At 35.6% G+C, this 22,154-nt stretch overlaps 1 pseudogene; it reads left to right on the top strand.

Annotated features, from left to right (window-relative positions):
• Positions 1 to 432: 432 nt before the first annotated feature.
• LOC140167582 (polyamine-transporting ATPase 13A3-like) overlaps positions 433 to 22,154 on the top strand; it is a 99,351-nt pseudogene continuing 77,629 nt past the window's right edge.

Raw genomic sequence — 22,154 nt, 5'->3', positions numbered from 1 at the left:
TGATCTTTAATTTGCTTTTTATGACCTTGGATTGAGTAAAACCAGCCCATTTTATAGTCGGTAACGTAGCTCACATTACATTGAGTTTTAGTGTTAAAAACATCATGACTTCCTGAAAGAAAAATATGCAAGTGGTGTTGGCAATTTTTACATCTGAAAGTAGTGATACATTTACTTTTAAAAAACACAAAAAGCAGGTCTTTTTGAACAACTTTTATTTTTCTATTTTTTAGTGGATTGGCACCGGATTTTGTAGAATGAGCGATAAAAGAGAAGAGAAGGAGAGAAAAAGTTAAATTGCAAGATAATTGAGCAGGCCCATCCGATACGAAAACGGAAACTGAAATATCGCTTCAATTCCGTGGTTTACCAGGCGACGAGCTGTCGGTATTATTTCCCCCTACTGCAAAATTGCAACGTCGTCACTCGTCGTTGTTCACGACTGTTGAATTTCATGAAAAATCCGTAGTTAAAACACCGTCAATTTATCGAATTAATGTCAATTTGTAAGACAGTTTGAATGAATATTGAAAATGCTCATACAAGGAATGAGTAGATACTAAAAATGCGTCCAGTTTCTCTTGAAATTTACATGTATGATGAGCCGCCATTCAGGTAAGCTTAAACAGTGTTAAACTTAATCTAATATTTAAAAAGCAACTGCAATGGTAATGGCAATGCTAGTTCCAGTATTGCAGTAACTGTAATTTTTATTTAACATTATGACATTATCTTATTTCTGAGTTACAGTGCGCTTGATTGGGGTCCGTTTCGCAAATTATAAGCTTATTCGATTACCGATTGCCAATTTAACTTAAACTTCTTCTTTCTGTAAAGTAACCACATTTAACTTACGGTAGGTATGAGAGGCAAACCTTAGTTAACACATTTGCTAGTCACCCCAAATTCGCCTAGACCGGGCCCAAACACAATACATATTTACATAGAAATATAATTATAAAAGAACAGATTGGACAGGCTGGTCTACCCTGAGTAAAGATAGTCACTTGTGCTGAGCATCAAATTGGTCACTTATCGCTCACTGTTCAAAATGTGACATCTACACCAATTACAGTCCCGAAACTGTCTACTTTTTAGCCGACCTCAATTCCGAAACATTTAGAGATAGTTAAAAATGCGATCCCCAACCCTTTGGTTACCTTTGTTTACCTTTGGACGAATTTGTCGAAAAATCCGCGGAGTCTCCGTGTCTGAAATTCCCCGGTACAAACATCGAAAATGTCGCAATTCTCAGTTCCGGTGATGATACTATATATACGCATCGCTGTTTTCATACATGAATATATGCATATCTCTGACCCCTGTACAATGTGTAATGTCAAAAACGTGGCGTTGATTTCAACCAATCCGATCCACCGTTTAATAAGCAGCTTGATACTGACGTCATATCTGAGGTGACCAGGATGCAGGAGCTACCATTTTGGTAAACTGAACTCGACTCCTGTGTTCTTTTGGTTCGCATAAATCGAACAAAATTTTCAATAACGGGTAATAGTATGATTTCAATTTTTTATTAATGAAGTTACTCGTATGTACTTGTAGTTTTGTGGAATGACAAAGTTGTTTTTGGAAACTTAGATGTTTGTTTCAACTGATGATGTAGGATCGCAAGGTGAGTGAATTCGTGAAGAGATTTGCTTGTTTGAGTGATAGTAGGATACGGTATGTAGGCTAGTCCTCTGTGTTTGACCGGCTCCGACGTTTCAATTCACGACGTCTCAATTCGTACCTGCTTACCAGACAGCAATACTACGTATTGCTGTATGGAACCAGATATAAGGCTGGTCAAGGAAACCTACATAAATTATAAATATGTTGTCTATACTTCACTTGACCCAAATATATGATTTTTTATGGTGATAAGACAATCGCACATGGAATTTTAGAGGGATTTTGATAGCAGTTCCATAAAAAGAAGCTGCTATCATCATGAGACTAAGATCTAGAAACACCACCGAAATGCTGTTTTGGGGAATTTTGCTAGCACTATCAGAATCTTTTTGATGAAAGTCAATCTTTGACAAGATGTAACTTTGCTACGGAAAGTGCTATGACGAAAAGGTTTTCAGTTTTGGCTTTCTTTACTCAAGGGCTTTAATTTGAAAATGATGCAGTTTGATGGCAAATTTGAATTCACCTAGCATATATGTGACCCCTCGGCACAACTGAGCCCGGATGTCGCCAGTGCCACTATTGAGATATGCTCCATCGAACTTAACGATAAACAATAGGAAACAAAGGATTTATTGACTGTTTTATTGATTTTTCACTACTTAAATGTCAAGTACTATAGACATGATATACATCATTTTAAAGCTATTTTCAAGCAGAATATTTTGGTTGAATATCTCAAAAATGATGATTGGCGACTTCAGGGCTCAGTTGTGCCGAGGGTCACATAATGCTAAAAATGTCATGAATGTAGTCCAATGTGATCTTCAGAAACTCCAACAAACTTCCCGCATATTGATGTCTTGATATCAGGGGTGGAAATACTAAATAAAACTTCCTTGCACAACTTTGATTTTTTCATAAAAATTGGCTGATTTTCACAAAATTTTACATGCACAGGCAAAATTCTTCTACATGCACAGATGCATGTAACTTTGACATGTAGTATTTCAAACACTGCTTGATATGAGTGCTTAAAATGGTATAATTTGATGGGTTTTTTTTGGACTTTCCACATTTCGTTTCATACTGTTTACATGCCGTGAATTTTTGTGACCAGTGTTGTCAAAACGTTTTAGCCCAAGTCGCGGGTAATAGATGTAAAATGTCGTCCAAATAGCCAAAAAATCGCCAAAAATTTTAAAGTCGATTTAGGGGCCGATCGTTATTTACGGCAGGGGGTACTGGAATGGGCGTTTTGGAAAAAATATTGACAAAAAATTTTGCGTTACCCCCTCGTGTCCGCTCAAAATTTTCACGCTCCCCCTTGTTTTCCCAATTTTCCCCATTTAAAATTTAACAATCACCCACCGCTTGGAGGTAGAGGACTTTAGGAGCATTATTACATAGATACTAAATTGTACAATCACGCCGATGCTGCTCTATCTGGTAACAGCCCAAGGTGTAAGTTTGTAAACACGCCACCACATGTTGACAAATTTGACCTTTAACCTCCCTTCTCGACAACTTTCTACTTGGAATATAATGGGCTGGGACATAAAAGTGCTCATGAAACTGAAAGTGAAAGTGGAGCCAGACGATCAGGGTTGATCATGAAATATTGTATCTACTATCCACAACGACAAGATACTTACTTTGTGGATCAGTAAATAGTGTGCCAGTGTGGAACGATAACAGCTATTGGTGAGCTCTACTAAGCAGATGGAAACTTAAGCAAATGTTGTGATTTTTTAAAACTTATCTAAATAGTAAATGATCACACATTAGATAAACAAGTCTTTAAAGGGATTATATAGCTTGAAAACTTATTTTTCAATACAATTTTGACCACCCTGTATATGCTCTAACCAGAATGAAATCAACCACCCGACTTTTTTTAACTAAAAGGTCATGGTTACATCCTTCTAGATCAATATCTGTTTTTACTTATTCATCATTGGGGGAAAAATACCAGGGTTTATTAAATTACATTTATTTTAAAATTATTATTATGTTACACCCCCTATATAAATTTTGCCCACCCTGAATATTGTCTTCGTTTTTGTCACATCAAATCCTTGTAATGTAGGCTTTCTAAAAATGTGTACTTTCCTATACATGATATGTACAAAATAAAAAGTTATGTTCAGTTGAATATAAATTGGTGTGATTTTTGTCATTTTACTAATACTATGTGAAACACTTTTTATGCCCAGTTCATGACATGCGACCAGTAAGCCAACAAAATTGGTTGTACATTATACATTTTTTGTACTTACCAAAATTCACAGTTGTGCAACTTCAAGTACAGTCCCCACAATCATTGTCATAGAGGATATGCTATCCCTGAGTCATCATCCTGTCTGTTTATGTTTGCAGATAGCAGTACCAGTACAAGGCCTGCAGATCATACATGCAAGGCTATACATACTGTGGATGTCCACTCTTATGTTCTCTATGCCGGAACAGATGAAGAGCTGGTAAGAATACATTGTATTTGTTTGTTTGTTTGTTTGCTTGTTTGTGTTCATTGTTTTGTAATAAAAACTGAAGTGGTCTGATTTTGATTTATAGTCAAAGCAGCCTATTGACCTTTACGGAAAATCCCACAAGCCTTTGCGAGTACAAGTGAGATGTCGTCATTTGAAGTCACGCCGACTTGCAATGCGCAGTAATGTTCGCTTAACGATGTGCACATATTGGCCTGACGCGTACTGACGTCAAATGACCCCATCTCAGGTGTAGGCCTACTCGCAAAGGCTTATGGGATTTACTGAAATGGTCAATTGGATGGCAAAAGAAAATTAACTGACAAGAGCAGAGCTCTACGACCTGCATGAAAATATGTCTGGAAGTATTTGAAAGTTTAACAAATTAGTTGTATTATTACATCTATTGATCTCAGGATTTATCAACTTGATATTTTAACAAGCAGACTTGATCATGACTGGTCAGTGCTTACAATCTGATGGGTGTAAGTGCCTTTTGTGATATCTGCACAGGGTTCTATATCTATAGCTAGATATTTTTAGTGCTGGTTGGCATTTGTTGAAAATCTTGCATATTTAGTATTTCTTTGTCAAAATTGTCAAAATTTCTGACTAATTTAATAAAATGGTGCAATTTTGGCGTATGGGTGGTCTATAGGTCAAACTGTAGTTTTCTGAATCCATAAAATGAGAGGAATAGGCCTACTTTTGGTATGGTTTTATTAACCAAAATTGATTCAGAATCATCTGTCCAAATTAACCAAGAACCACCCTCAAACCTTTCGGTGTTCTTCGTGTAGACTGCTCAAATTTTGCCAACCCTGCATGGCTCGAATCCCCAATTACAAGGGGGAAAGGGGTCAGTCTTCTAAAGAAAACTTCAGTTTTATTTATTGTACCTCAATCTTTTGGTTTGTTCCATGTAATGCCTACATGTATTAGTATTTGGTTATTCCGTAAGATCCATAAAATCCATAAGATATTACTTTAATCTTCTACACAGGGAGTATGAATTTCAAATGAGGTTACCTGAATGGGTGATTCCATTTGAAATCTACACCCACTGTGTTCAAGTCTTTCATAGAGGGTGTATACATGTATGCATTTTACTGGAATAGCCAATCGTTATCATACTCCAATAATTTGATGCATCTATGTTTTCTCCACTCATCTGCTGTAGGTCTGTATTGGGTATAGGAGTAGTTTACCAAAGAAAGTTGTCTCATGCATTCTCACCCTTCTGACTGTTGGAGCCCTTCAGCTTATCTTCTACTGGAAGCCAGAATGGAAATTAGTGTGTACTTGTTCCATATGCCCCCTGGGACAGGCTCAGTATGTCTTACTAAAGGTATGTGTCTTTTCATGTCAAGTATAGATGAGTTAACCTATGATGTCACATGTTTACATCTAGGGCGCCCTCTGTTGTTTCACACAGGGTTGCCAAACCCGTGATTTGGTAGCCCAATTGGGCGACTTTTGAAGATTTTCCCCGCAACTTTTGACAATTTCCTGTCCCACAGAAACCAATGGTAAAGAAAAAAATTGGGCGACTTTTTTACATTGGCTCCCTCGACTTCCGGTACTTTCCTACCCCATAGAAACCAATGTTAAAGATAAAAATTGGATGATTTTTCGATTCTTTGACCCGCGATTCTGGCTAAATTTTTTGGCAACCCTGGTTTCACACAAGGCAATACAGCAGTATTACATGTACATGTATGGCAGACTACAAATCTTTTCAAAAACCAGCTAGCAAAACATTTTGTTGTTTTAATTTTGTAATATTTTGTGATGCTCTTGTAGCACCTGTAAAAAAAAATCCAAAAAAAATGTATTAACCTGATTGAGCATCCACAAGTGAAGACATCTGGTTCTTCCCACCATACATTAGCCCTACCACAGGGCCTTTTTTAAAACACGCTAAACTACGAGACACATTATACCCTGAGAACTGCTCAAACCCAGTGACCACTCAACCCATTTTTTCTCAGGTGGAGCAGTCACAGGATTTTATCAATTCTCTGGTTATAGGTGTCTCAGATCTAGAGGACAGCATGTTTTAAAAAAAGGTCCTATGATACTTGTAGGGCTACCATACATGATCATACATGATGCTGTTATGCTGCACAGTCTCACTTTTAACCTATTTACTCAGCACCACATGTTGCCTGCTTTTATAATATTCAGCATGGCTGGTTTTTTAAAAACAATGACAGAAATTGGCTGGGTTTTGTAACTATTTCAAAGTCATATTTTTCCGACATGTTGCAAAGAATAAAATTGCGATGAAAAGAGCACACCTGATCTTGCAAATGATCTGGGTTGTTTTTGCCAAAGTGGCTCGATGCTGATGACTTTGGCTACAGAATCCATTTGGTGTGTCTTGATAAAAGTCTACTAGTTTGTGTTAAAACAATTTCTATATTCATATGTAGATCTCCAATGTTTTTACATCTAAAGAACCTTTATGACCTGACCATACCCGGCAATGAAAGTGTTGAATTTCACATATAGAAATTATAGAAAGCATAATTTTAATGTAATGAGTATTGCAATGATGAGTTTGTTATTGTAAAAAGTCAACAGAGCTTTGATTTGATTGTCTATTCATCAGCGTTGGACGCAAGACATTTTTTATGCATGGCTTTTTCAACTTGCACTACTTGATTTTTGTTACATTTGCACACTTCACTGTATAAGTCTATGGCATAAAATTACTACACATTTCCAAAATTGTGTAGCAAAGTGATCAAAATTAAGTAGCATTTTGCTGTGTGATACCGGCTATGTCCAACACTGCTGTTCATATACCAAAGAAGCAAATCTATACAGAAACTATAGTTCTGTTTTGGTTTGCTTCCGGAAAGTAAGCAAAAGCAAAACTGAAAAGAGAGCAAGATACATTAACACCAGAATGCACCATATGATTTCATCTGTCATGTGTTAATCATGAGAGCATCAGAATTTACCAATCATTTTTATGTTGAAATAATTAAAAGGTATAAAACAAATAACAATGTTGAAAAATGGAAATAATTTGGTTTCAATTTTTTGGGTTTGATTTATTTTGGGATGGTTTTGTCCAATATTGAATCAGAACTTATCATAAGTCATGGTCGATGATGTAGAAGTTGGAACTCAATTCCATTTTCAAGAGGGGCAGAATTAATTTCAGGAAGAACTGGTCATGTACATTGTGTTGAAATTTGTACCGTACGCTTAGCTGATCATGTAACACACTCTTCTCGAGACACTTTCCCAGCACCCTGATGTGTGTTCAATTTATGATTCATGGCAGCTTGTTTTCAGGCTCCGTAGCATGCAAATTTGGCTGATCCCAACTTTCACAGTCCACACTTGCTTTAATTTTGAACATGTTATCTGTGTGTTATTTTAATATTAAATATTTTGCGTATTCTTCATTTACAGAATCAGTACTCCGAGAAGTTTGTGAGAGAGGTCCAAACTAAGCATGTAGAAGAAAACCCTTTTGAAAAACCAGTTTACAGCGGGTAAGAAACATGACAAAATGAGTCATTTAGGCAAAACAGTTTCATCTTGGAAGGCTGCACACGTAGCTTTTAAAATTTAAATTTTAACGCATTAATTTTGTTTCCATGTTTCAAGGATTTTTTGTTTTAGATTCTGTTCCACATCAGGGTGTGTTAAATATGCATACTGCTCTGGGGTTTTGTCATATATTCTTTTGAGGCAAACCTTTGGGGGGGGGGGGATAAAAGCAAGTTCCGTGTTTAGATTTTATATTCTAATTATAAAATCAAATGTAAAGCAAGCTGAAAACCCTGTAGAAGTGGAATTTAAAATTCCTGAGATTTGGTATCATACATATTGTAATATACAGCTCAGATATTGTACTGTATGGACATGTACTATTCTTCAGTGAATTGTTTATTATTTAGAATAATTGGATTACATTTGTAAAAGTTTTCTTTTTAATATTCTGTTGATTTATTTGCAAGTGGGCTTTAATTATAAGCAATGTTTGTAAGCTAGCATGTAGCAGGTAGGTGTGCAGGGGTGGGGGATTTGTATGTACAAATGTAGGTGGCGTGGGTAGTGGGTATAATATGTATGTGTATTCACTGTATGTATGTATTTATTCACATCATGTACATTACAACTGCATCCATTGGCAATTAGCATTTCAATTTTTATTTGTTTCTCCATCTTTTATCTCATCTGTATTATTTCTTACCATTAAATCTCTCTCTCTCTTTCTTTCTATCCCTCTCCCCCTCTCTCTTCCTCTCCTTTTCTCTCTCTCTCCCCCCTTCTCTCTCTCCTCCTTCCCTTTCTCTTGTTCTCTCTCTCTGTCCCTCGCTCTCCCCCTTAATTCTCTTTCTTTGTCATCTCTCACAACAATATCTGTTATTCACTGTTTAACAATGTGCATTCCATGTCATCTTCCTCTCTTTACATTCCTCCCATATTTCTCATCCTCTCATTCTTATTCTTCATCTCGCCTTTCTAATAAATATATCTATTTTTCTTATATCCTTCCACTCTTATATTTTCTTAATCCCACTACATGTAAATCCATTCTTCCCAATACACACACATTCTTCAACCTATATCCATTATCTTTGCACTTTCCCTACATGTATCTTATTCACCATCCTATCTACTAAATGTATCTTTTTGTCTCATATCCTTAATTTGCATTCCACTCTCAATATTTGCGTAATTCCACTAAACCCAATCCTCCCAACCCATTCCTCCCAACATACACAAATTCTTCAACCTATATCCATTATCTTTGCACTTTCCCTACATGTACCTTATTCACCATCCTATCTACTAAATGTATATTCATCTCATATCCTTTAAATTCCACTCTCATATTTTCGTAATTCCACTAAACCCACTCCTCCCAACACACACAAATTCTTCTACCTATTTCCAATATCGTTGCCCTTTTCCCACATTTCATTAATTTGCCATCCCCTCCTGCTTCATTCATTCATTCCCCTGCTCCTCATTCCTTTCACGGCTTACCCATTCCCTTCATTCATGCTCCTGCTCCTCATTCCTTTCACGGCTTACTCATTCCCTTTATCAATACCTTCTCTAACCACCAGGGTTCTGTACAGTCCCTCCAGTGAGTCAACACCAGATGGAGCGGCAGGGTTAGGTAACAATGTCGGTTCCCATGGAGACACAACTGTTACCATAGTAGCAATAGATGTTGGGATGGGTGGTGGAGGTGATGCCATGGAGGAGGAGGATGAGGAGGACACAGACACTACTGCTCTACTCAACACACACAAGCAGGTAAGGTGGAAACTCCCTCCAGGGTTGCCAATAAATTTCAACCCAGATAATTCAAATAATTGAAAAAGTCACCCAATTTTTCTTTTAATTATTGGTTTCTGTATGACAGGAAACAACTGGATGTCGCTGGAGCCAATGTTGAAAAGTCGCCTAATTTTTTACTTGACCATTGATTACTATGAGGAAGGAAAGTGTCACCCAATTGGGCTACCAAATCTTAGGTTTCGCAACACTGACTCCCTCTTTGAAAAGATGACATAGTATATAGCAGGAAATGACAATTACCAGAAGTGTGTATTCTTGTTGAAGTCTAACAGAATGACATGCTTTATGCATGAACTGTTCATGTGCATAAAAATTCTTTTTTCCTATAATAAAGTTTTCTAACGCAAAGCAGTTAGACAACCCTTTTAACCTCAAGCAGAGACACCCCCGGGTCATGCTTTGTTAGATCGTTTTTTCCTGGGAGTTGCCAGGCCAGCGCGATTGGCATTGGTTTTCGGCCAATGAGAGCGGTCCTTTCTGAGGGCCAGGTCACAGAGGTCGCAGATTTTGTCATTGCATCTTGTCTCTGTCTGGGGTTAATAGGCATATATTAAAAAAATGTATCAATTTAGCAAATATTACATGCCACAAAAATTACGGTTATTTTCAAATTGCTAAAATTCTGTGCCTCAAAAATATTGTGTTTAATAGTATACTCAGGGTTGACACATTTCCAGCCCATTCCACAGTGTGGTACATGAAATGTCACACAAATCAACAAAATCGTCTGTAATTCTCAATTCAACAAAGCCGGATTATAAACTGACACTATGATGATATGTTATAGGTTTCACAATCAAACAGTTATTAAACAAGGTAACAGGAAAAGTGATGCCACCAAGGAATTGAACCCAGGACCTCATCAGGTTTAGATACAGGAAAAGGGATCACTCTCGGAAATTGAACCCACTACCTCGGGCTTGTAAACCTGCTGACATGGGTTCAATTCCCAGGCAGGATCACTTTTCCTGTTTCCTCCTTTAACAAATGCTTGACGGCGAAACTGATAAAATATCATCATAGTTTGTTTATTTCCGTTGAAAAAGATCACAGTTTAAAGTGTTTATATTTAGCTATATCATAATGTCTTTATTCTATTTTGTTTTTCCTATTTGATCAGGACCTGCGAGAAGTGTTACTAAGTGTGAGATATTTCATTCATCAACATGTGCATTATTTATGGAATGATGAATTGAAACTTTTTGAACCATTACACGGTTTAGAAAACTCTACCCCATGTCAAGCGTTCTACCAAAAATTCCATGGATACAGTGAAGAACAACAGTATAAAAGGTAAGAACAAAACACAAAAATTTTGGGGACAGATCGTTATTTTAAGGGACGGTTATTCCGAAGGTTCATTACTCCGAAAGGTCATTGCTCTGAATTTACATCAAGGTTCGTTATTCGGAAAGGTCAATACTCATTTTACTCCGAAGCCTTGCTACTCTGAAGGGTCATTACTCTGAAATTTGGAGTAATGACTCTTTGGAGTAACAAACCTTGCTCTAAATTCAGAGTATTGACTCTTTAGAATAACAAACCTTGTTGTAAATTCTGAGTAATAACCCTTTGGAGTAATGAACCTTCCGAATAACGAACCTTTGGAATAATGACCCTTCGGTATAACAAAGCTATTTTTCTCAAACGATTGTATTGGTACATGTTTGTTCAAAAGTAAACTTATGTGTGGCTGATTATATAATTATTTTTATGATATTATGATATTCAAATAAAGATAATACTACTCCCCAAAATACAAAAAAATTCTTTTGGATTAAAAATATATTATCTTGTTTTGCCAAATGAAACAGCTAATCCTAATCCTTTAGTTAGTTCAAACTGGCAATGTCAAATTTTAATATTTTCCAATTTTTGGAAATAGGAGCCATAAACATGCATTGTTAGGGTATTTTTGTATGTTGTGACTATCAAGCTCAAAGACTTGTACGAAGACTAATCTTTGTAAAACACATTTTCTATTCTTTTCTGACTATAATTATGGATATGAACATAAAATATTAAAATTATGAGCGAACTCTTCGCATATAGCCAACATTTTGAATGCTTTTGAATTTTATCCTGCAATTGTTGGAAAACATGAAAAATTCCATGTTTTTGGTCCATTTTCCCTCAAATTGGCCAAATAATAAAATTTGACTTTTTTTGCCAGTTGGAACTGACAAACGGATTAGAAATTTAATGGCTATGTTTCATTTGGCAAAACAGGATAATATTTTGTTAATCACCCAAAAATAGTGCAGTATTTTTCTGGAATCGGGAGTAATTATGATCTCATAGTGCTGTACCTTTGTCAGGGTTCGAATTCGTGGGTTTTTTTTGCATAGCAAAAACTGCTATGCAAGTTTTATCTTGCATAGCAGTTCCAAAATTTTGTATAGCAGTTTAAACTGCTATGCAAAAGATGTTTTGCATAGCATTTTTTTAAATTGCAAAAATTGCTATGCAAAATATGTTTTGTGTAGCAAATTTACTTTTATAATGTTATGTATTATTATGTTAAATGATTGTTGTGACTTATAATCACTTATTAAAGATACTGATTAAAATATTGTTATTTGTTAAAAACAAGTTTTAATAAACATTTCAATTTGTCATTGCAAAAGTGCAAACATTCAGACTTTTCACTTCTTGACTGCCAGTTAGCTTGACTAATAAACAGATTTCAGTAACAGACAGCAGCCAAATTTGGCCAACACAACACGGCTGAAGAAAAATGGCTGAATGATGAGTGATGATTCAAGAATCAAGACTAAAGACTGTCAAAACTAAAAGTATTATTATGGCCAAGTGTTAGGCCTACTAAAAATAAAATTCGGTTTCGTAACTCCGCCCGTCCCTCTTTTTGGTGCCGCAAAAAAAATTTATGCCACTTTTGGAAAAATAAAATTTTTCAAAAGTCGTCCGTGTCGAAATTCTGACATGAAGTTGTTGGAAATCACATATATTTTATTTTTCCCCCGACTTTCTGCCATTCAATGATTAAAGAAATACAGTTGAATTGATAGATAATATTTATCGCGATATAGGCCAATGCACAACTTTTTTTATTTTATGAAAACAGCGTGCAGCAGGACTCGTAATATTAAGTAGGCCTACAACTATTGAAAACCACTGAACTATTTTGTCTGTGAAAAATTAAAGCACCAAACATCCGCACAAAACCAACCAAATAGGCCTTGTAGCATAAAACCCATAAAAATTTAATAAAAACGGTAATAGTAAAACTAATTCCCATAAGGCTCGTATTAAAAAGAGCAAGTAATAAAAAAGTTAAAATGCTAAAAATGATGTAGGCCGAAAAATTGTGTAATCTTCCTTGTCCTAGACACTCAACGATAAACCCCTATCAAGTATGAATAAAAGACTGTTCATTGTCCAAATATTTCAATTTATAAACGTTGAGGAAGTTGTGGGCTATTTCATTATAAATGACAACATTGAGTCCCAAAAGGGGTCAAAATTCAAACTCATTTATTTCATGCAAATTCATTATCATTTCAAAGTTCAGATGGTGTGTCAATAATTCTCAAAATATTAGAGCGTCAAACCCTCAGGAACCATTAAAAAAATTAAATTGAATTTTTGCTGTGTAAAACATAGCTGCCGTCTGGAGGGGACATTTTTTTAAACATTGGGTTCATACTTATTCATATTTAGTCTGTAATAATTGTTGTATGTTCCTTTACACTTCACTGTCTTAAATATGCCAGTTTCAATATAAAACAATTAGTAAATTGATACTAATCCAGATAAATGGTGCAAAATTACTACATATTTTTAAGGATAAACTTTATCTTCACATGAAAAATTCATGAAATAGTCATTTTGTCCTGCCCAATAGCTACACTGATGCATAAGTGAGTATTCTGCGTCAATCTGTTGTACTAGTCATGGAAAACCTAAAATAAAAGACCCCTCCTGTGTCATTTGTTCTGGATAGGACACATTTTTGAACACATAATAAAGCATACCGGTACTTTAACTTTAGAAATACATTGTAGCTGCATCAATATTATTGCATAAAAGATCCCCAGCATTTAAAATCCACTACAAACAGGGTTAATATTCTGGTTAAATTAGGAATATTGCAATTTTTAGCTAACCGAAGTTCAATGCAGAATAATATCATATGTGTTCTCAACAACTGGACAATAATTTGAACACTAAAGTGGTTTGTAAGCATAATTTGCAATAAAATGCAAAAATTTCTTGTAGGTTTGGCTCTTTGAAATTTTTATTTTTAGTTTGTTTACCAATTCATGGAAATGACATAATTGTGCTGAGAGGACATTTGTTAAATTGCAAACAGAATCGTGGATACAGGCTTGCAAAAATGCAACAAATACCAAATCATGTGCCACCTTGGTAGAAGGAAGACCACTCTTCCTCTACAAATTTCACATTCTATGATATAACCCTTCTTATTTCAACAATTAGTAATTAACTTCAGTTCTGGAGAGGACAAATTTTTAACGCGGAACTGTGGTATCAAGAACAAGTGGTCTACTGTATGTAAAATAAATGAATTCCTCAATCAGTGCCCTGTCCCATCAATTGGTAATATAACACAGATTATACAGGTAGGGTAAGGGTTTATATTTCCTCTTTAATGTTAACAAAAATGGAGGCATGAATTGGAGAGGACACTCATTTTTTTATTTACGCAAAATGCCAATTTTGCAAGAATCTACGGAATTTTAACATTTTTGCACCAATTTTCACCATTCAACTTGCATGATGTTCCACACATATCATATTTTCATTGCAACAAGCACATTGCCATAGAATGTACCTAATTTTTCAAAGAATTAATTCAGAATACATGGGCAAAATGAAATGGGACTCCAAAATTGGGTTAAAAATGTACCTTTTGGCAATTTTTTTATACAAAAAATAAACAGAATTCTGTAAAAATGCTCATGTAGCTTGTAGTTTGTGGCATACTTAGAATTAAGTTAATAACACTGCATTATCACCCTAATTATATCAACCAGATATGATAAAAGCCATTTTTGTGAACGTGTCATTTATAATGAAATAGCCCTTGTGCATTTTGTTAGCACCGAAATAACAAAAATTAAAATAACTAACCTGGCAGATTTCAGGATTAACCAACATTTATTTTCTCATGCCGCTCGCCCATGCCTGCATATTTATATCCCGTCAAGAAACTCAACCCTAGGCCTACATTTTTCAACATGTAAATATAATTCCATAGTGATAAATAGTGAACGTTGCATTGGAGATGAGGATGCTTGGATGATAGGCCTACAGATATTAAGCACATGTTAATTGGGGGTATGGGGATGTCCCATATCTGTATATAGGTCTACGTTATTTGTTTAATTTGTAATGATAATGCTAAAAATAAATAAGACCCGGAAATACCCATGCCGACGGAATGGCTAAAATATGCGTCCAAATTAAAAAATTGTGCAACCATGTAAAATTAGGCAGACTAAGATCATACTAAGACTAAGCAAAACTTGCCGCTGATCCCCGATGATTTTTGTTCGATCAACCCCATGGGAACAAACGGTCAAACAAATGTCCCGACCGTCATATTGGAATCGCGCACTTTCGCGCTTATCCTGTTGAGGACGATTTCATCTCTTAATCTCCCAACACATGAATTCTGTAAACAGCTTTGCACAACCAACCAATCACGAAGGGAATTCCTAGGTATTCCCTAGTACGTCATATGCATAAATTATTATAATGTCGATGGAGCTGCAGTTGTTAAAATCAGCTGTCGGACAAGACAAGCAAGGTATTAAGCAAATGTTTTTATTAAAATTTCTCTTTATTTAAAACTTTTCTCACTGACGCGACGTCAACATGATTAAATTTACATAGTGAGTCAACATTTGTCAGATTTTGCAAGATACACATTCTGAGCATGCCGCATCAAGTTTCTACATGTGCGGACCGGGACGTTCATTGTATGAAAGGGAGATTTGGGAATCCGCCGGTAGCGATAATTATTTAAAATAAAATAATGAACTCATTACCAGCGCTATTAATTATAGTTCATAACGGGCAATTAGTCCATAAAATGTCAACTGATACAAAGTAAGACCGTATTTCATATTTAAAGGGCATTTCGTGATCCACAGCCTCATCCCCACTTTTCTCAAAAAAAGTTGAGATTTTTATATCACTGGAATACTCTGGCTACATAATGTTTATGTACAAAATATTTCTTGCAGATTAATTCGTTTAGCAAAGATATCATGAAATTTGAATTTCATTCTGGTGCACCAGAACGAAATTACAACGTATTGTCTATGGAGCAGTGTAATACACATAATCATGCATAACTCGCAAACGCAAAATCGGAATCAACTGAAATTTTGGGAATATGCTTTTTTCGTGGATATGTACTGAAAAATGTCATAAAAAGAGGATGCTAGGATCACGAAATACTCCTTATGTTTTACTTAATTTTTTCTCCACAACCCTCGCTCACGCGCCACGCGCACCATACATGCCTTACCCATGCCAAATAGTGAATCGTCCCAAAAGCATCACTCAATATACTCATGCATGATGCATATATGCTAATTAACTACCGAAGTCAAGTTTGGCTGTGTACGATATTACTGTCCTCCCTGCGCAACATGTATGAAACGCAGTACACTGCTTAGCATCAGCGGGGTAGAGATAGAGAATATAAAAGCATAAACAAGGTAAAAAAGAGGGGTATCGAATGAGTGCGTTCAGTAGCACAACACAGGTGGTCAAAATGATTTTAAAACTGTTTATTGTTATTGTACAAGCGTTCACAGCGAAGTATGGATGAATTTCAGGAACCCAGTCGGCTATTTGGATGAATAATTTGGTAAGCTTATTTAGGAATTTATAGGGAGAAATTATGCATCGCACATGTTGCGATGTATAGCAGGGAAGTGTTTAGCAATTGACAAGTTTTGCATCGCATTCTGCGATGCGATACGGGCGAATTCGAACCCTGACCTTTGTAATGTATAATTATGTTTTGTAAATGTATGTAACACATGGTATATTTTAATGCCATTTTAACTCTCTTTCCCCTCTTTCATTTAATTTCCTTTTAAACAGGAGCACCGTTTATGGGGAAAATACAATAGACATAGAGGTCAAATCGTATGGCAAGTTATTTATACAAGAGGTTAGTGAAATGAATGCAGGTTTTATATATTCATATTGTTGCTAGTGCATAGTGTTTATGCATGTCATTGTTAGTTTTGCTGTTGTTATATATTACAGTCAATTCATATGGGGAACTTTAGAGAAGGTTCTTTTGTAGGTTACAAATCAGTGGGCTATTCTCATTTGCAATCCATACACCCCCTATGGAAGACATGATCTTAATCACACACACAGGGGGTGTAGATTTCAAATGGAGTCACCCATTCAGGTAACCCCATTTGAAATCCACACTCCCTGATTAAGGTCATGCCTTCCATAGGGGGTGTATGGCTTTCAACTGGAATAGCCCAATGTAGTGAGTGCCAGTAAAACATAATACTCTGAGGCAGTATTCTATCTATAATTTAGTTCACCACAAGTTTGGTAGTGACATCAATGCTTTTTGCGGTTTACGCGCAATTCGGTACTGTGGCGAGTAAAATACACACATACGTCACTACTGAACTTGAAGTGAACCAAATTATATACGTAAAAGCCATATTTTCTATTCAAAATTCAAATAATACAATCAGTACTCCATCGCATATTTTCATATCAGCTCTATTTGTGCAATTTAATCTGTACAATTTTAATTACCCATAAAAAATCCATAGATCAGTTGACTACCATTTATATATGAAAAGTTTGACCTGCAAAATGCCATATATCCTAGCTTGTAATAGTCATATAATAAATATTGTAATTAATTTCTTTTAGTCTAAATATTTTTGTGTACTTAGTTTTTTTCTATTTTCTATGTATATCATCTTTTATTCAGGAAATCTTTTCTTGTGATATTTCTTATTAAACTATATATATTAATATACATGTATATAAAATAAAAACACTAAGCAGGGATGGAGTATAGCTTTTTGCATCTGAACTCTCCAAGGAAATATTTGATGGATGCTCATCATAAAACTGTTTTAGAAATAAAAGGTAATTCAGTATCCTTTACACCCAAATAATGTGTCCGAGTAAATAATGGGTGAGGTGCAGCCGAACCCATTTTTTGAACATTTTTTTTTTCCTAGGATAATGTGCACCCTTTATTTCTATTCTACATGTATTACCACAAGAGAAAATATAACTTTTTTCCCTAAATATTTTAAGTTGTTACTTTAAGGTGGAGCGCGAACCTGTAAGTGTCAGTGCGTATCGCAGAAATATTGCAAGCATAACCTAGTGTAATGCTATGCATATAGGCCTAATGTGTTACAGCGCTTAACCCATTATTGCAGAATAAAGGGCTCTCACGTGTGTTTTAACAAATCGCAATGCACAATTTGGAATAATGAGTTGTGAGAGGGTAATAGAATACAATATAATTGTAGCACTTTGAGACTTAATTGTGTATTGCGCTTTACAAGCATGGTTATATAATTATTAATACAGCAGACATATTTGTGACAAAAAATTTCAACTTTTGTAATTTTTTTTTTTCTTAAATAAATAGGGTGACTCATATTTATCTGGATGTATTACCTTTTCAATTTCAGATCTTGAATCCTTTCTACATGTTCCAGATATTCAGTGTAATCCTGTGGTTTGCAGAGGTGTATTATTATTACGCCGTTTGTATCGTTATCATTATGTTCATATCAATAGGCGTGTCTCTATGAGACCAGAAAGGTTAGTAGCAACAAAACAATTTATCAGACATATGTGATGCGATCAAGGGGAATGAGTCTAATGTCGCTAATATTTATTTCAAGTTATTGGTATAAAAGATGCTCATATTCTGTTGTTTCTCATTGTTTTTAGCAAATGATAAATTGCCTACATGTATAACTTCTACTTGGTTAGGCCACCTTAATTAAAACCCGAGTCTCAAAGCATTCATATTATCCTCTTTGAAAATCAAGAAATTGATTTTTTTAATCTTTTTTTTTTTGAAAGACGAAAATAAAACTCAAAATTCCAATTTGATTTCAAGTTTCAACAAGTTTTTGATGTTTTACACAGAGAATAATTATTTTGTAGCAGTGACTTTATTTGGGCTACTATTCCAACATTTGCAATTATTGCTGTTATTTGCATTATAGATGTTGGATACTTTTTGCACAAAATACTTGTCCCAAAGCCTGTACAGACACATAAAAAAATTAATTAATTAAAAAAATGCATTCTGCATTAGGTTTTCAATTTCTCACAAGCTTGGAGACTCAGATTTTAATTAAGGTGGCTTATAACCAGATGTTCAATTTTCATAGGGTTTGCATCAACATGTAGCATTTTTGAAGAGCTATTAGCCGATGTAAAAAACTTTGAATATTTTTGATGAATATCCCTTGCTCATGTCACATATATGACGCGATCAAGCGGAATGAGTCGGATGTCAGCAATTTTAATTTGGGATTTTTTACGCCACTCTCTGGCAGCTTACAAATGCTCAATTTTAATGCAAACTCCATCAAAAATCGCACATCTGGTTTCTAAGTTATGAGCAATTTATCAATGGCTGAAAACAATATAAAACAAAAGAATTTGAACACTTTTTTTGCCGATACCTAAAAAACAATATTAGCGACATCCGACTCATTCCGCTTGATCGAGTCACATATGTCTCCTTAGGATATGCTGTTCTCGTCCTTATACCTTGATCAGTATCAAATTGGTCAGAATTGTCCAGCTTTTAAAACTATGTGGAAATGTAGGCCCACTTTACAAGTGATATCTATGTGTTCTCTATTTTGTGTGTAACAGAAAGCAGACGACACATAGAGCATGAATTCATAATTTTTAATGTGGAGATGACACAAGAAATGTATCCAAATGAAAATAAAGATATTAATCCGCGATGTTATAAGGCCTGCCTATTTCGGACTGATCAAAGTATAGTTTTAGTATACCACTTATGCCTGATAAGAAAAATATCAAAGAAATCTATTAGTCTGACATATTTGGTATGTCATGACTGTTTCATCTGGCACTATAAAACATCTTGAAAGGTAATTTTGTTTTTGAAAAATATTGAATGAAATATTTTGATCCAATTTTAATATGGCGCTCTATAAGTGTCGTTTAATAATAATAATAATAATCCTTTAATTACTTTGAGGAGTGTACATGAATTAATATAATACAACAAGGCTATTGTCAGAAGTTGCCAAAACTGAGCTATTATAAAGTCAGTTAATTCTGATTCTCTATATGTGACACGATTTGCTCCATGGGGGCCAAAGGAGGCATTTTTAAAAATTGAGTTACCATAATTATTACCTTGTAGTAACATTTAGCTATCATGTACTGAAAACACCAAAGGTCTAGCATACTTGCTTCTAAAGTTATGAGGTTTTGTGATGTGTTTTTGCTTATGTATTTTATTGTTTCTTACTCCATATTTTTGCCTTTCATCTCACTTTCAAATTTGCCGCCTTTGGCCCCCATGGACCAGATCGTGTCACATATGAAAGATTTCTGCTTAGAGGCATTCAAAATACAATATACAAATATTAACTGTCTATGAGTGTGATGGTGAAATATAATCACGAGGTGAAAGATGGATTGTTCCATTTCACGAGCCGGAACGGAGAGTGGAATGGAACAATCCATCTTTCACCGAAAGTGATTATATTTCACCATTACACCTAATTTAAGACAGTTAATATTTGTTTTATATCACTCATACATAAATCATATTACTAAAATACTATTTAAGGTAGGAAATACATTTTTTCATCAACGTAGTCACCATGTTTTGTCGTGATATACTTCACATTTTGGGGTCCACTCCATAACTAAATCGGCGAGTCTAAGAGTCAGCGCACGGCTTGGCGCAGGCGCACTACGGCAGAGCACATGATGGTAAAGACTATCACACGGAGAGGGTGATAGTAAAATGATAAATGGTAATCAACCAATGAAATGTCTAGAATTTATGTATGAGTGATATAATATAGTTCATAAGTGCTGATAATCGATTATATGATACAGCTTTTAATTAATTTTAGGATGCCCAACTGCATAGTCAGACCAGAGAAGATGTCAGAGAGGAAGCAACGAATTACATCTTTGCTGTTTAGATGAAAAATATCTCATTATTTTTATGTATTTTTTTTTTCAACAGCAATCAGTAACACTAAGGGACATGGTAGCCCACCAGTCATGTGTAACAGTATTAAGAGAGAATGGAGGTAAGCAACAAACTGATAACACTATCAGTGGCACCATATGATAGTAATGCCAAAAGTCAGTTCAGTTGCTTCAATTCTGTTTCAGATAAGGATTTCTGTCAGAGACTTACCGATAATCGCATTATTTGTGGTGGGGAAGTACTTCTAAGCAGGGGTCAATTTTGAGTTTTTTACATATTCTTTAAATAGAAATAATTTGCTTTTCAACACTGCATTTTTTTGTTGAAATTGGATATTCTTAAGACAGAGATTATACCTGTTTGTTAGTTGTGATTTCTTACGACTAGTCCAATAAAATATCCACTTACTTGCAGACGTTTCGGAAACTGTCAGTTTCCTTTATCGATGCTATTGATGTAATGACGATCTGTATACAGCTGATGTTGACTGCTGCTTAGCAACTGAGTTGCCAGTTGCTTTCTTGTCAGTTATCAGATCGTCAAAAACGTGACTCAAGTTGTATTGCCCCTCGCCTCTGTTCATGGTGTTGCCCCGCTTTCTGATGGTAATTGCCTCTTTGATCCACCTTTTATATCTGTTGCTCTCTTTGCCCACGATCTTAGCCTCATCCCAATCGATTACATGATTGTTTTCAACCACATGGTCTGTAATAGCCGACTTGTGGATGACAGACTGTGATGCCTTTTCGTTGCTCTTGTTTTGATGTTGTCTCCGATTTTCTCAGCCTCAGTTTTATGTTCGTCAAGTCTTTTTCCAAATTTCCTGCCTGTCTCCCGATGTAAGTTTCGAATTACAGTTTTTGCAAGGAATGGAATATATCACATCGGTAGAATTATGGGGTTCCCGCGTGTCTTTTGGATGTACTAAGAGATTGCGAAGTGTGCAATGAGGGTGCATGGCCGTGGCGATGTTATATGTTTTGAAAACCCTAGAAATGCGCTTCGGACACACCTTCCACATAAGGAACAACTACCAACCCTTTAGACTTGTTCGAATCGTCTTTCTTCTTTCTCTCTTTCTTTGACTTTGGTTTTGCCATCTGATCTTTCACCTTCTTGCTGCTCCAATCCGGGTAGCCACATTTCTGAAGCGCGCCTTTGATGTGATCGTCCTCTCTTTCTTTATCCTCATCTTCGGTGACAATTCTGTTCTTTCTGTCCATGAGTGTGCGGACGACCCCTAATTTATGGTGTAGAGGGTGATGCGACCTAAAGGGGCAATACAACTTGAGTCACGTTTTTGACGATCTGATAACTGACAAGAAAGCAACTGGCAACTCAGTTGCTAAGCAGCAGTCAACATCAGCTGTATACAGATCGTCATTACATCAATAGCATCGATAAAGGAAACTGACAGTTTCAAACGCCTGCAAGTAAGTGGATATTTTATTGGACTAGTCGTAAGA

This window comes from Amphiura filiformis, chromosome 13 (assembly GCF_039555335.1).
Source record: "Amphiura filiformis chromosome 13, Afil_fr2py, whole genome shotgun sequence".
Lineage (NCBI taxonomy): Eukaryota > Metazoa > Echinodermata > Ophiuroidea > Amphilepidida > Amphiuridae > Amphiura > Amphiura filiformis.
The sequence above is the reverse complement of the archived record's forward strand: the minus strand, read 5'-3'. Positions and strand labels throughout refer to the sequence as shown.